Here is a 14,626-nt window from a genome sequence, read left to right on the forward strand (position 1 = left end):
TTACTCAATAACTGTTTAACATGGCTGATAAAAATGTTCCGGAGAAAATGTATGTCTTTGCACTATCTACATTTGCTATGTTGGGTCTTAAACATTTAGACCATCTGTAATGGACCTAGGACCCCAAAAACAGTTTTTTGGGTCCGAATAATTATTGTTTGCGTATAACTCAAAAGACGTTAGAGCTAGAACGAAACTATGAAAGGCAAAAATGTTCATCATGATAAGATCTACAAAATAAGGTCAAGGTTAAAGGTCAAGGTCCCTAGCAACTACAAAAAAACACTTAGCAACCATATATTTTTGAACTTAAAAAGCTATGAATAATATAAATATGAAATTATATTCTGGAAATGACGTTTGTGTCCCTAGCAACGATATATAAGTCCTTCGCAATCACTTTTTTTAACTTGAAATACTATGAATAGTGTATATCACATTTTTAAACTAGAAGTTATATGTTTATACTTATGAATGTTTTTTGTCCTTAACAACCACTTATTGTAGATTTAAAAGTCATAAGCAATCATATATTTTTGAACTAAGATGGCTATCAATAAAAGAAAAATGGTAAGACCTTTCATTTGATCATGAACAATTGACTTTTTAATCTAAGTATACATTTCCTAAGTCAAGGACCTAATGTTCACTGGTTGTCGGCTGTTGATGTGGTTTTCAAGTTTTTCTCGTTTTGTAATATAAATGAAACCATTGGTTTTCCTGTTTGAATTGACACTTGAAGCCCTTTATAGCTTGCCGTGCGGTGTGAGCCACGGCTCCGTGTTGAAGAGCGTACTTTGACCTATAATGGTTTACTGGTTTACAAATTACATACCACATTTTCTTATATCTATAATTATCAATATTCAGACCAAAAGGGAAATATATTGATTTTTTAACTAATTGAATCATTATATTGACTGCAGTATTCATGTGGATTGTAGTCTAAGAGTTGAGTACTCACGATTGGTGTTATGGGATTGAAGTATCAACTTTCTTACCCTTCCGGAGCACCTGAGATCACCCCTAGTTTTTGGTGGGGTTCGTGTTGTTTATTCTTCAGTTGTGTCATGTGTACTATTGTTTTCTGTTTGTCTTTTTCATTTTTAGCCATGGCGTTGTCAGTTTGTTTTAGATTTATGAGTTTGACTGTCCCTTTGGTATCTTTCGTTCCTCTTTTGAATGCAATCATATTTACATTTGTTTGGAAATCTTTTGTGTAAGGAAAATTTCAATTCGTAACTAACTCTTTAATTCTTCCTGGTTTTCAACAGAACAAACAAGAGGCTCTCGAGAGCTTGTGTCGCTCACCTGATTCTACTTTGGTTTTGGATATCATGAAAATAGATTAAAATGATAAAATACACCCTGGTAATGATTGTGTCAAATTTGTTTCAATATTTGCCAAATAATTTAATCAGTAGACGACGTTTGTACAGTTTACAGAAATCACAACCAAAATTCATTTAAATTGTAGAAAATGACTTTATAATTTTTTTTTAACTCCAACAATTGACAATTTTGCTCATGATGTTTTAGATGTAGATCCAGTTTTCTTGATATTTTTGCAGTTTACAGTTTATCTCATATTTCAATCAATAAAGACAAAAATGAGAATGGAAATGTGAGACATATAAAAGATACAACATCCCGACGAAAGAGCAGAAAACAGCCGAACTCCTCTATTTGATCTTCAAAACAGACAGAAAATCCCACACTTGGAGGCGTGTTTCAGCTGACATCTTAACTCCGAAATAAATATATATAACTTATAATAACAACAAAAATTATAAAAGAATTTTTTTTAAAGAAGGCAAGAGGCTACTGACCAGCCGAGAATTCAGCACTTCAGTGAATATCAATGATATGGTCAGTGTTATAAATAAACTGTTTGCAAAAGTATACATTATAAACGAAATACTAAGTTTTTTCTTTTTATCCTAGACATAAATGACCTAATACGTATAAGGCACAACTCTGTTTGGGTCTTCAATGCTCCTTAACTTTATACTTGTTAACCTTTCTACCAATCATTACTGATGAGTCTTATGTATACGAATCGCGCTTCTGGCTTATCAGATTATAAGCCTGGTACCTTTGATTACTTTTGGGACATGCGCAAAAATGCGGCGGGGTTAACATGTTTTTTTGATATCTCAACCCTTCCCCTATACCTCTAGCCAATGAAGAAAAACAAACGCACAGTTATACGCACAGTACAACTCAGTTAAAAAGGTCAGAGTCTGATTTCAAATTAGGTACCGATGAAACAAAATGACACAGATACATTTATTTACAAAGAACTACTAGAAGTTAATAAAATGCAGATGAAGATAAAGGCAACAGTAGTATACCGATGTTCAAAACTCATAAATCGATAGACAAAAACAAATCCGGTCATAAACCAAAACCGAGGGAAACGCATTAAATACAAGAAAATGACGACACAACATTAAAATGTAACACACACAGAAACGAACTAAGCATTAGACAAAATCCGATGCGAATTACAAATATAACACCAAAACTAAATACATGAATTTGGGATAGAAAAGTACTGTGTCACGTCTTATAATAATGTAAATTCACACTCAAATATTAGAGGAAACAAACCAAACTGCTTGAATGGCTGTGTCTTTATCATATGAATATAAAGCACAATCATTTTTGTAAGGGATTTAGTATCACAACATCATAACATATATATGAGAAAAACATAGTCCGTGTCATGCAAATATTTGCTTTTGAATAAATGTGTTCATTTCTTATGCAAAGACCCTATAGGATCACTAATATCAATGTCAAAATATTCTAATTTTAATGACTTGACAACAGTTCTGTAACTATCTCCCTTCTTAATAAGTCTGTCAAAGGTTTTTATAGCTTTTGATTTATATTCCGACATGTTGTGCTATGTAAACCATATTACAATTAAAGTCATAAGAAACCTCAAATTAAAAAAAAATATGCATATGTTTTTTATAACTAAATGGATAGATTTCATTATACAACTTATGTACATATACTTTTGTCTGAGGAAAATTCTTTAATTTGTCCACATTTAGAAGAAGTTGACTTATTTTTAATTGCTTGCTTCCAGCAAGCAATTCGCCGACATATTTTCCGTATTCATAGTGACCCGAGAGTAAAAATCCGGTGACCATAATACGCATGGATCTGTCATTGAAATAAACAAATATCTGATTATACATGTTAAACACGTGCTCAATACCCATGCTTTTTGTGATTTGTTTACTATAAGGTGACAATCGGTAAAACATGGATTCAAAACACGGCATTTAATAAGCAGACATATTTGTTAAATCCTAACAAACAGAGAGAAAAAAAATTGATGATTATATGATATATTTGCGAAAATAATGATAAAATCGTTTACAGAGGACTAAGTTTATGATGTATACATGCATTGGTTCAAGAATTGGACAAACATTATTTTTCACCGCTCACTCGTTTCATATGACTTTAAAGATTGGATGTGAAATATCTGAACGTATACTAAGATGTCTGAATGATGATTTATAATTACGAATGATGACCTTTTACAGATGGTAAAATTTAGTAAATGTTTTGACTAGTTTGTGTTATCAAAAGCCCTGGTGTAATAATTGTTCATGAATACATAAATTTCTCGGCAAAAATCTAATATGTTGTAACATACACGAGCGGATCGTACAAGTAGAGAATGACTATGATAAACACCATCAGACGGTGACAAGGTAACGTCGTCACAGAAAAAAAGGAAAGGAAATGAAAGATACGTGTATCAGCATATCATAAGAAACATGTATGTCATGTTTGGTTTTTATTCAATTCAGTGCGCGATAGAAACAATCTTTTTTATTTCCCATTAGTCTTTTCTTGAATGATGGTTTGGTTCATTAAGGACATTCATGCCATATTTTGTTTTATTTTATTCAGTTCTAATTAAAACGTAAGTATGTATTTCCATTGGGTGCTAGCGTTAGTGTATTTTACATAGGGTCCTTTGTCACGATTAAATGTTTTTTTCACACATCGTTGTAAATTTAATGGACTTTTATGCAACTATGGAACTGTCATATAGGTGAAATAGTTATCAAATGTACCAGGATTATAATTTAGTACGTCAGACGCGCGTTTCGTCTACATAAGACTTATCAGTGACGCTCATATCAAAATATTTATAAAGCCAAATAAGTACAATGTTGAAGAGCATTGAGCATCCGAAATTCCAAAAAGTTGTGTCAAATACGGCTAAGTTAATCTATACCTGGGATAAGAAAATCCTTAGTTTTAGAAAAATTCAAAGTTTTGTAAACAGGAAATTTATAACAATGACCATATTATTGATATTCATGTCAACACGGAAGTGTTGAATACTGGGCTGGTGATACCATCGGGGACGAAACGTCCCCCAGCAGTGACATCGACCCAGTGGTATAAATCGGTATCAAAGGCACCAGGATTATAATTTAGTACGCCAGACGCGCGTTTCGTCTACATAAGACTAATCAGTGACGCTCATATCAAAATATTTATAAAGCCAAATAAGTACAATGTTGAAGAGCATTGAGCATCCGAAATTCCAAAAGATTGTGCCAAATACGGCTAAGTTAAAAATATTAGGAATTATTATAAATTAAGGAATGTATCTCCCTCATGCACAGCTCTGATTCCTTTTACGAATTTGGCTATACTTTTTGGACCTTTTGGATTATAGCTCTTCATCTTTTATATATGCTTTGGATTTCAAATATTTTGGCCATGAGCATCACTGAAGAGACATGTATTGTCGAAATGCGCATCTGGTGCAACAAAATTGGTACCGTTGATTTTATTAATCTATGCCTTGGTTCAGCTAGCTATAAAACCAAGTTTAATTCATCATAAAATGCCTGTACCAAGTCAGGAATATGACAGTTGTTGTTCATTCGTTTGATATGTTTGAGTTTTTTATATTGCCATTTGATTGCAGTTTTCCGTTTCGAATTTTCCTCGGAGGTATTACCAATATTATTTCAACTGATCAGGCGGAGCTTAGTTTAAATTTGCATAAGGACAGTCTATTTAAAGATGTGAGTGATAAGGATGATTACCGTTATAATTATAACTGATTTCTAATCACCTATCTGTGTCATCAAAGGAATTTACAATAGAATGACTGGACACTTCATTGATGAGTTTATTCTAAAACACCTATCTATAGATGGACTGGTTTATTATGAGCGAACCGGTTAAACTCCGCCCAGTCAAGTGAAATAAATTGAGTAATAAGTATTTTTGTGACATTACCTATTTACAATTAGTTCCATGTATTCTTTATTGATTGATAGGCTCCAAAAAAAACAACTTTGACAGCCTATTTGGAACATTTATGCCATGTTTGGTTTTATTCATTCAGTGGTTCTCTAAAAGAAAACATTTGTATGTAATTCCCATGTACTCTAAGTCCCCTGATTGCGGCCACAAAACGTGTTCAGCATCACATAAAGGTCCAAGACCACAATTGTTTCGTATTGCATTTCTTATAAAACATAAATAAAAATAAAAAAAATCCAACCTGCGCTTTCTCAATGAAATTTTTACAGTATTTTGTACTACTTTTGGGACAAATCATATCAAAATTAAAGAAAAGTTCATCGGCTCTAACTCTAAATATGGACAATTTTATGTTTAGGGCGTCTTGCAATCTTTTGACAGATTCCGAAGTGCTAATTTTTAACCTTTTTCAGCTGGACCAAATCAATACTTTCTTTAAACAGGCAGAAATAAATTTGGAAGGGGTTTAAAAAATGGCAAGTAACCGACTGTCAAAACTAGGGACTATATTCGTGAACAACGAAAAAATCAAGGGACGACAATTGTGGTCTCGGACTATAAAGACCATTTATGCCATGTTTGGTTTTATTCCATTTAGTGGACTCTCTAGAAGTAGTTTAAAATATAAAAATTAACAACGACGGACGCCGAGTTATGAAAAAGGTTCACTTAGCTCTTCGGTAAAAAAATGGGAATATTGATTTATTTTGAAATCGAGGAGATAATAAAGCGATGAATTTGTATTTACATATGTAAACTGAAACCAATTAATTAATTTATTTGTCTAAACAAAGCACAATGCTGTCATCGCATTTTTCGTCCCTCTTTGAATCAATGTTTCCTCCTTTGCATAAATTGCAACGATAGGTAATTGGTATCTGACAGTAACAAGCTACCGGTTCGTGGTACAAACAATGCCCAAATCAAACCGTCTTTCTTCCTGTTTTAATCGATCATAATTATCCAAGATATTTTTAAAGCTCATATGTGGCTTCAAATGAATATTTGTGAATAAAACATACATTTAGCGTTTTGCAAATAACCTTTAAATAGATTTATGATAAATTTTTATTTGATTTGACAAATTATCAATATTTGTTAAATCCTTAAATCAACCTATATAATATGAATAGCCGTTTTAAATGCAGAATAATCGTCTCTCTTTAAAAATACATTATTTGAACATGTAAAATTATATCGATATCTTTGTATTGTACATATAATCACCATTCGCTCAGTGTGTTCAGTATGCTTATTGATCAACATGTAAATTTAACACTCGTCTTGTGGAATAGTATGCGGCCGAAGCCATGTTCTAGATTTACCCTAATAAAGAACAATCAAAACTTAATATTTGATATCTAAGGATGTATTAGAATCAGAACAGTTAAAGACCAAAAAGGACATAACTTAATAACCGAATACATACATGTATATGGTCAACGCCAGAGGGAGGTGAACTCTAAGTAACTAAACTATCTCGAAAGTTTTTTTCTGACAATTTTAGAAATGTTTGTTTTAAATTATGTCAGTAATGTTACAACTAACCATTATCATTTTCCATGTAATGACAGAAAAATGATATTTTGACAAAACTCAGGTTATTCCGCTTGTACATGTACTAAAAAGAAAAATAACTAAAGCACTAAAATCCAAGGAAAATTCGAAAGTACCTAAGCAAACGAATGTATACAATGTAACAGCTGTCATATTCCTGACATGCATTGCCATTTTCTTCTGCAGAAAATGTGGATTAAACTCGGTTTTATAACTAGCCAAAACTCTCACATTAGAATATTTGAACATATGTTATAAAATTGAAAATGGAAATGGGGAATGTATCAAAGAGAAAACAACCCGACCATAGATCAGTCAACAGCAGAAGGTCACCAACAGATCTTCAATGCAACGAGAAATTCCCGCACCCGGAGACGTCCGTCAGATGGCCCCTAAACAAATATATACTAGTTCAGTGATAATGAACGCTATACTAATTTCCGAATTGTACACAAGAAACTAAAATTGAAATAATACAAGACTAACAAAGACCAGAGGCTCCTGACTTGGGACAGGGCGCGAAAATGCGGCGGGGTTAAACATGTTTATGAGATCGCAACCCTCCCCATATACCTCTAGTCAATGTAGAAAGGTAAACGCATAACAATACGTACATTTAAAATTCAATTCAAGAGAAGTCCGAGTCTGATGTCAGAAGATGAAACCAAAGAACTTAACTTGTTTGATTCTGTCATATTAAAACCATTTTTGTATATCTGTCAATAGATGCATAGTTTCTACAGATAGGACAATTCTATTTTATTCAATCTTGTTATCACAAGGTAATCAACTCTAGCAAAAGGTTTCTTACAAATGAAAGTTTTGACCATAATAAATTATTGCACTGACATTTCGGTAAAGGGAAGATAAATTATATTTGCGGCTTCGGAAACATCTTTTTCATAAAAGTGAGAAGTTTATCTAGCTATAAAACCAAGATTCGTCCACCATTTTACAGATATAAATGCATGTAACAAGTCAGGAAAAACAGTTGCTTTTAATTCGTTTAATGTGTTTGAGATCTTAGATTTTACCATTTGTAAAGGCTTTCCGTTTTGAATTTTTCTTGACGTGGGGTATTTTATTTTTTTCAAGCGATCAAAATCATCACTGCTCTTTGTTGTTTTTACATTTAACCAAAACAATATATGATGGCGGCTTTATATTTTGGGAAACATCAGAGCTATTATTATATCTAGAACTTATAACAGCATTATCTGCTAGTTTTTTTTCGAACATTTAAAATCTTGCTCATCAAAATACCTGTCTTATATATTATATGCTCTCACATTTTTATTTGGAGAAGAGTACCGGTTAGACCTGCATCAATGTCAAGATATTCTAATTTGGTAAAATTTTCAGAATTTTTTGTTCGAGCATGTACGCATTTCATTTGGAAAAGAAATATTTTGTAAAGGCATATTTGTTATTTTAAATGAATAATTTATTGTTAACAGATTGTTATTTAGAAATATGTAGATTTACAAACTTCGAAAGTTGCATTTACGTTTTTAAGAGCGAGGACTGTGTGAGCTTAATTGCAAACGTGTCTGTTCTTGTTAGTCTTATACGACATTTTAGATATGTGCACAATAAATAAGATTTGCCTCGTTTTCTGTCGGCTTTTGTTGCAATGCAAATGTGTAAAAATTGCTACAATGTTACATCACAAAATTAAATTGATCTAACTAATAAAAAAATCAAATATTACCATCATTATCGCAGTTGTTAACGGTTAAAAGTGACAAACCTGACGTTTTGTTTAAAAATATTTCTAAACATACTTACATTAACTGCATAGTAGACATTTATTAAATGCGCACTATTTAATCTGTTTTTAGAATTTATATTGATTCAATTTTGCAACCAAGGTCCTCTCTCTTATCAGATATATGAATTAACAAAGAGGGTTAGCGTAAATCTAAACAATTAGACACATTTTTAAAGGGAACATTCAAAATGTTTTTGGTGTTTTTACATGATTGCAAAAAGTAAACGGGTTGAAGAGACCAGCTATATAATCAATACATGTTATACCATATACCTTCATGATATCATATATCTTCTTTTCAATGACGTGAGTGACATTTTGTCAAATAAACATTATAACTTCTGCAAATATTGTCATAGTGAAAAAAACAAATGCGCAAATGTAAAAAAAACATCTGTTCGCATTGTTGTTGAGGAATGAACACAGGTATTAAGTAATTGTGTTTACGACACGTGTACATTTTGCTTTCATTTGAAAAACACCTGTCAATATTTGAAAAATATTATATGTTTATCTTGCTAGCTAGTGTATACATCTTGCGCAAATCAAGAGTTCGATCAACATACTTATAAAAAAAATACGCTTTTAAAAAAGGAAACGTACATGTTTGTTCCCTTATTAACGCTCCTTTGTCAAGAAAACAAAATCTATATCCAAACATTAAATTATAAAAATGAACATCCGCTATGATTGCCAATGAGACAACTATCCACAAAAGACAAAAATGACACAGACATTAACAACTTAGTTTTCTTTTGTTTCCAAGGCGATAAAACTATGTATTTATGGTAAACTCTACCTAAATTGATATGAAGTCATTGTATATTGGTGATCTAATATTGAAAATGGTGTGACATCGCAGAGCAAATTATGTGGAACGTCTTTCAGCTCAGTCTTTGAATTAAAATTAGGATTGAAACACATGTTGATATAGATAAAATAACAAAAATTCCAAACTCCAAGGAATTCAAACCGATAGGTCTCTAATAAAATGGCAAAATTAAATAAAACCTTAAACACATCAAACGGACGAATAACATAGCCCATTGAAACAATTATTACAAAATTTACCAAAACGACGTCTTACCTACCAAATATAATATAAGAAGTACTGGTGATTCATGTTAAAAAGCTGACCTCTTATTATATGCATACACAAGGGCAGAAACCATAGCGATTACCTTATATTACAGGTATATTTTTCATAAAAGTTGTACGATTGCAAATGAGACAACTCTTCCCATGAGACCATATGACACAGATATTAAAATTGAGAATAAAAATGGGGAATGCGCCAAAGAGACAACAACCCGACCATAGAGCAGTCACAGCAGAAGGTCACCAACAGGTCTTCAATGCAACGAGAAATTCCCGCACCCGGAGGCGTCCGTCAGATGGCCCCTAAACAAATATATACTAGTTCAGTGATAATGAACGCCATAATAAACTCCGTGGTGTAGTAATTAGTGCATCGGACTACTAACACAAAGGTTTCTGGTTCGATTCCCGTTTTGGATGACAATTTCAGGAACTCAATTTTCGGCTCTCCCTTGACACCATTTGCGAGTATGGTACTAAGGAAACGATGATAGTTCGTCGGAAGGGGACGATAAATGGCTGACCCGTGTTAAAAGAGAGTCATATCTCTTGCACGTTAAAGACACCCTTGTAGATTTCGAAAAGGAGTAGGCTAATGCCGCTACAAGGCAGCACTCGCACCCACACAGTGGAAAAGGATTTATATAAGTTGCAAAACTAGTTTCCAAATCCACTCGAAATAAATATGTTTAAACTAAACTAAACTTAACTCCAAATTGCACTATTTAATCTGTTTTTTTGAATTTATATTGATTCAATTTTGCAACCAAGGTCCTTTCTCTTATCAGATATATGAACTAACAAAGAGGGTTAGCGTAAATCTAAACAATTAGACACATTTTTAAAGGGAACATTCATGATGTTTTATTTTGTTTAATATGATTGCAAAAAGTAAACGGGTTGAATAGACCAGCTATATAATCAATACATGTTACACCATATACCCTCATGATATCATATATCTTCTTTTCAATGACGTGAGTGACATTTTGTCAAATAAACATTATAACTAATGCAAATATTGTCATAATGGGGAAAAACAAATGCGCAAATGTAAAAAAAAACATCTTTTCGTATTGTTGTTGAGGAATGAACACAGGACGATAAATGGCTGACCCGTGTTAAGAGAGAGCCATATATCTTTCACGTTGAAGACACCCTTGTAGATTTCGCAAATGAGTAGGCTTATGTCGCTACAAGGCAACACTCGCACCCGCAAAGTGGAAAGGGATTATTATAAGTTGCAAAACTTGTTTCCCAATCCACTCTAAATAAATATGTTTAAACTAATAAAGGTAAACTCCAAATTGTACACTTGAAACTTAAAGTTAAAATACTACAAGACTAATAAAGGCCAACATGTTTAGGTCATCGTGCAGCCTATTACAATGAAAAAAGCCAATAAAAGGTGCAACAGAACAATAAAATCCCTACACAACAGAATAAAAACATAACGCATATGACCAACAACAACATACAGTAAAAACAATTACAGATTTCAGACTTGGGACAGGCAAATTTATACAAAATGTGGCGGGAATAAACATGTTAGCTGACGTACAACATACCCCTGATACGTGGGACAGTGGTTTCATAAGAAAAATATATATACAAAAAAAACAGTTGAAAAAGCCATCAGATGGATACAAATAGAAATAAATCTAAAAATGAGTGGACGTGTCTGGGTACTTATACATCCCAACAACAAAAAGACATATAGTTTACCTCCAAAATAGCCCAAAAATAAATATTTTGCCTGTCCGTAATATTCATTTGGAACTGCAAAACCTTGAGGGAATAAAATATCAACATAAGAGTCTTTGAAGCCACTCTGTTTAAAAAAACATTTAGAGGTCGTAGTACGGTTACTAATAATGTGTTCCAAAAAATAGTATGTCCTAATTTTATAAAAAATGAATGGTTACAAAGGGACATTCAAATTCATAATTCGAAAATAAACTGACAAAGCATGGCTAGAAAGAACAAAGACAAACAATGTTCATGATAACATACGAACAACAACCTACAGTGCAAGAGATAAAATGACGCATATATTATATAACCGTTATTCCTTGTACATTGAGAATACCAATACCATGTTTTGATTTGAAATTTTCCAAAATGATAAAAAGATAAAACAATTAAAAAAGATTAAAATCTAATTGTTAAGAAAAAGATCTATTTTGAAACAATAGAATAAAATTCGGTTAAAGAAGTTAGTTACAGCGTCAAATGATAGCTTATTGTACACAGATTTCAAAAATATATAGTTTCTAATCATTTTTTTAAAAGGGAGATAATTTGCTACTTCCGGGTTGAAAAATATCACTTCCGGTGTTATTTGATAGTTTACTTGACACTGATTCCAGAAACATATACTTACTTAAGGTCACTTTTGGTTGGTTTTTCCAAGGTCATATGGCTTGCAACCTAATGTTAAACGTTCCATGGCTTTATAATGCATATGTATGAAGTAAAATAAAAGGTTAAAATCTGAAACGTCAAACTTAACTATGACCTTGACTTCATTTTGAAGGTCATAAATCAAGGACCTCTAATCAAAAGACACTGCGTCTTTATTATATATTGTGAATGAGTAATATATAGATTCTTACATTGATACCAGTGGATTGTCGAATTTTTCCAATCTCGATAGGCGGTTCGGACTTTAAAATTGATAATTCAACTATCGAGATTTGATAAATTCGATAATCCACGAGTAACTATTGTTAACCGAAAATCCCCTTCGAGTGCCTGTCACATTGCACGAAGTTGTCAATTTCATTAACAACTGTTAGCATATTTTGATTCATCCAGATAGCTAAAATGGTCATGACCCTGAAATTCATCCAATGATCTTCTGAGATCACCAGCAACCACACGTTGATTATTTTGTTTATACAATGGGTACGGAATAGAATAAGTTTTCATAGTATTAGAGAAATATAGATTGTTCAACTGCATCGAGTGTAATACGATATTTATCCACTCGAGACAGTTAAATTTTCAAATTTAAAACACGAGGCATGCCCGTTTAAAATTTTAAAATTTAACTGTCGAGAGTGGATAAATATCGTACTACACGAGATTTGGTGGTGGAATCTGTTCCGATTTGTTTTCCGTATGCAGTGAACTCAATGTGAACTTTCTCGTAAATATCCTGGGATCGCTATACGCATGGATCTGTCAATGAAATAAATTATAATAATCGTATCGTACATGTAAAACACGTGCTAAATATACATGCTTCTTTGTTGATTGTTTACTAAGTTGACAATCGGTAAACTACGGTTTTCAAAACACGACAATAAATTAGCTGCCATATTTTCAAATTATTACAGACCGAGAGATATATACTGACAATTTTACGATATGGATGCGTAATAAATGGTAAAATGATAAAACTCGTTCACAGAATACTAAGTTTATGATTAATACAGCCATGGGTACACTAATTGGATGAGCAGTCACTTGTTTCATATGACTTTAGAATAAGAGAAAACTCTAATATAATGTTAGCGTACCTTTTCAGCAAAAATGAATGTGAAACATCATGTCACAACTAACAACTTAGTGAAACTATGGTGTGTATATCTTACACTGATTTTTTAAAAGAAGAGAAAATCAGCCAAATTTTAAATTTTGAATATGACCTTGACCTTTGACCTCTGACCTTGACTTGATTTTCTCCTCAAATCAAACGATTCTAGGTATCTATCACTTATATTTTATTACTTATCAAATGTTAAGGGGAATAACTCTCATATGGAGTTTCCCGATAGCTTTGGTCAAAATAAAACGTAACATCATGAGAATATAACGAGCATTTTGGAAAAATAAATGTATTGCTTTCTTTTATGGTTGCGAATGATGCCTATCTCTTTCGGTGGGATTCTTGAATAAAAAGCAATTTACTACCATGTAAACATATATGTGCAAAGTTCAACAGGTCTTCGAATATATACATGCGTTTGTAACGTGTGTTTCCGATTTTTTCATTTAGTAGAACTAAAATAGCTAAAGTAATGCATTATTGATTGACATTTTTAAGTATTTATGTCAACAAAAATGAATTCTGCAAGGTGATATTCAAATGATATACTAGTATTCCTTTTATTGATAAATATTTGATATTGAAGTGGGCAAGGAAGAGAGATTTAGTATGAAAATTGACAAATCAGCGTTAAAGAGATTAAATTGAAGTTATAGGTCAAAGTCTTTTTATTTATTACATTATGAAAGGCATAACCTTGTCAATGAGATAAATCTAACGTTATTGAATTTCAATGAAATTTGTGCATAGTTATTATTGTTTAAAATTACAATACTTTTAGTTTTTACATAAAGTACGTTTTCGTTACAAAACAAAAAATCGACTGGAGTAAAATAGCTTACAATAAATATTCCTCATATTGACCTATTTTCAACTGAATTATATTTTTGGAACTGCAGTCTTCCATATTTAAGTAACTTGGAACAATAGTGAGTATTTGAGTGCATGTTTTCAAGTTTTAAAATTAAAATCAAGTTAAATGCTGTTGATATGCAGTTTACATATTCTTTTGAAAAAATATGTAAGATTACCATTTTGAATGTATAATTTGTTTGCTATTTTAATTTTACGCATCCTAAATTATCAGCCGATTTTTTATTTATCATTGCAAAAAACAATTTACGTCCAATATGTTTTATTTCAGATGAAATGATTAAAACTTTTAACATCTAAAAGATTGAAGAATGTCGACAGTTTCCGCCGAACCTGGTCTTCAAGGCATAAAAATTTGCTCAGTGCTCGGAGCACAAAAATCATGCTCGAAACATGAAATGCAGCAATTGGATTGGTTGATTTTCGAGTCTGAGTACAAAAATCATGCTCGCAAT

At 32.1% G+C, this 14,626-nt stretch overlaps 1 protein-coding gene across 1 annotated transcript in view; it reads right to left on the minus strand.

Annotated features, from left to right (window-relative positions):
* Nucleotides 1-8,796, minus strand: part of LOC134716436 (transient receptor potential cation channel subfamily M member 2-like) — a 67,195-nt gene extending 58,399 nt beyond the window's left edge. The window contains exon 1 of the mRNA XM_063579433.1: nucleotides 8,665-8,796. The gene's annotated coding sequence lies outside the window, so the exon portion shown is untranslated. The remainder of the gene's footprint in view (nucleotides 1-8,664) is intronic.
* Nucleotides 8,797-14,626: the final 5,830 nt, after the last annotated feature.

This window comes from Mytilus trossulus, chromosome 4 (genome assembly GCF_036588685.1).
Source record: "Mytilus trossulus isolate FHL-02 chromosome 4, PNRI_Mtr1.1.1.hap1, whole genome shotgun sequence".
NCBI lineage: Eukaryota > Metazoa > Mollusca > Bivalvia > Mytilida > Mytilidae > Mytilus > Mytilus trossulus.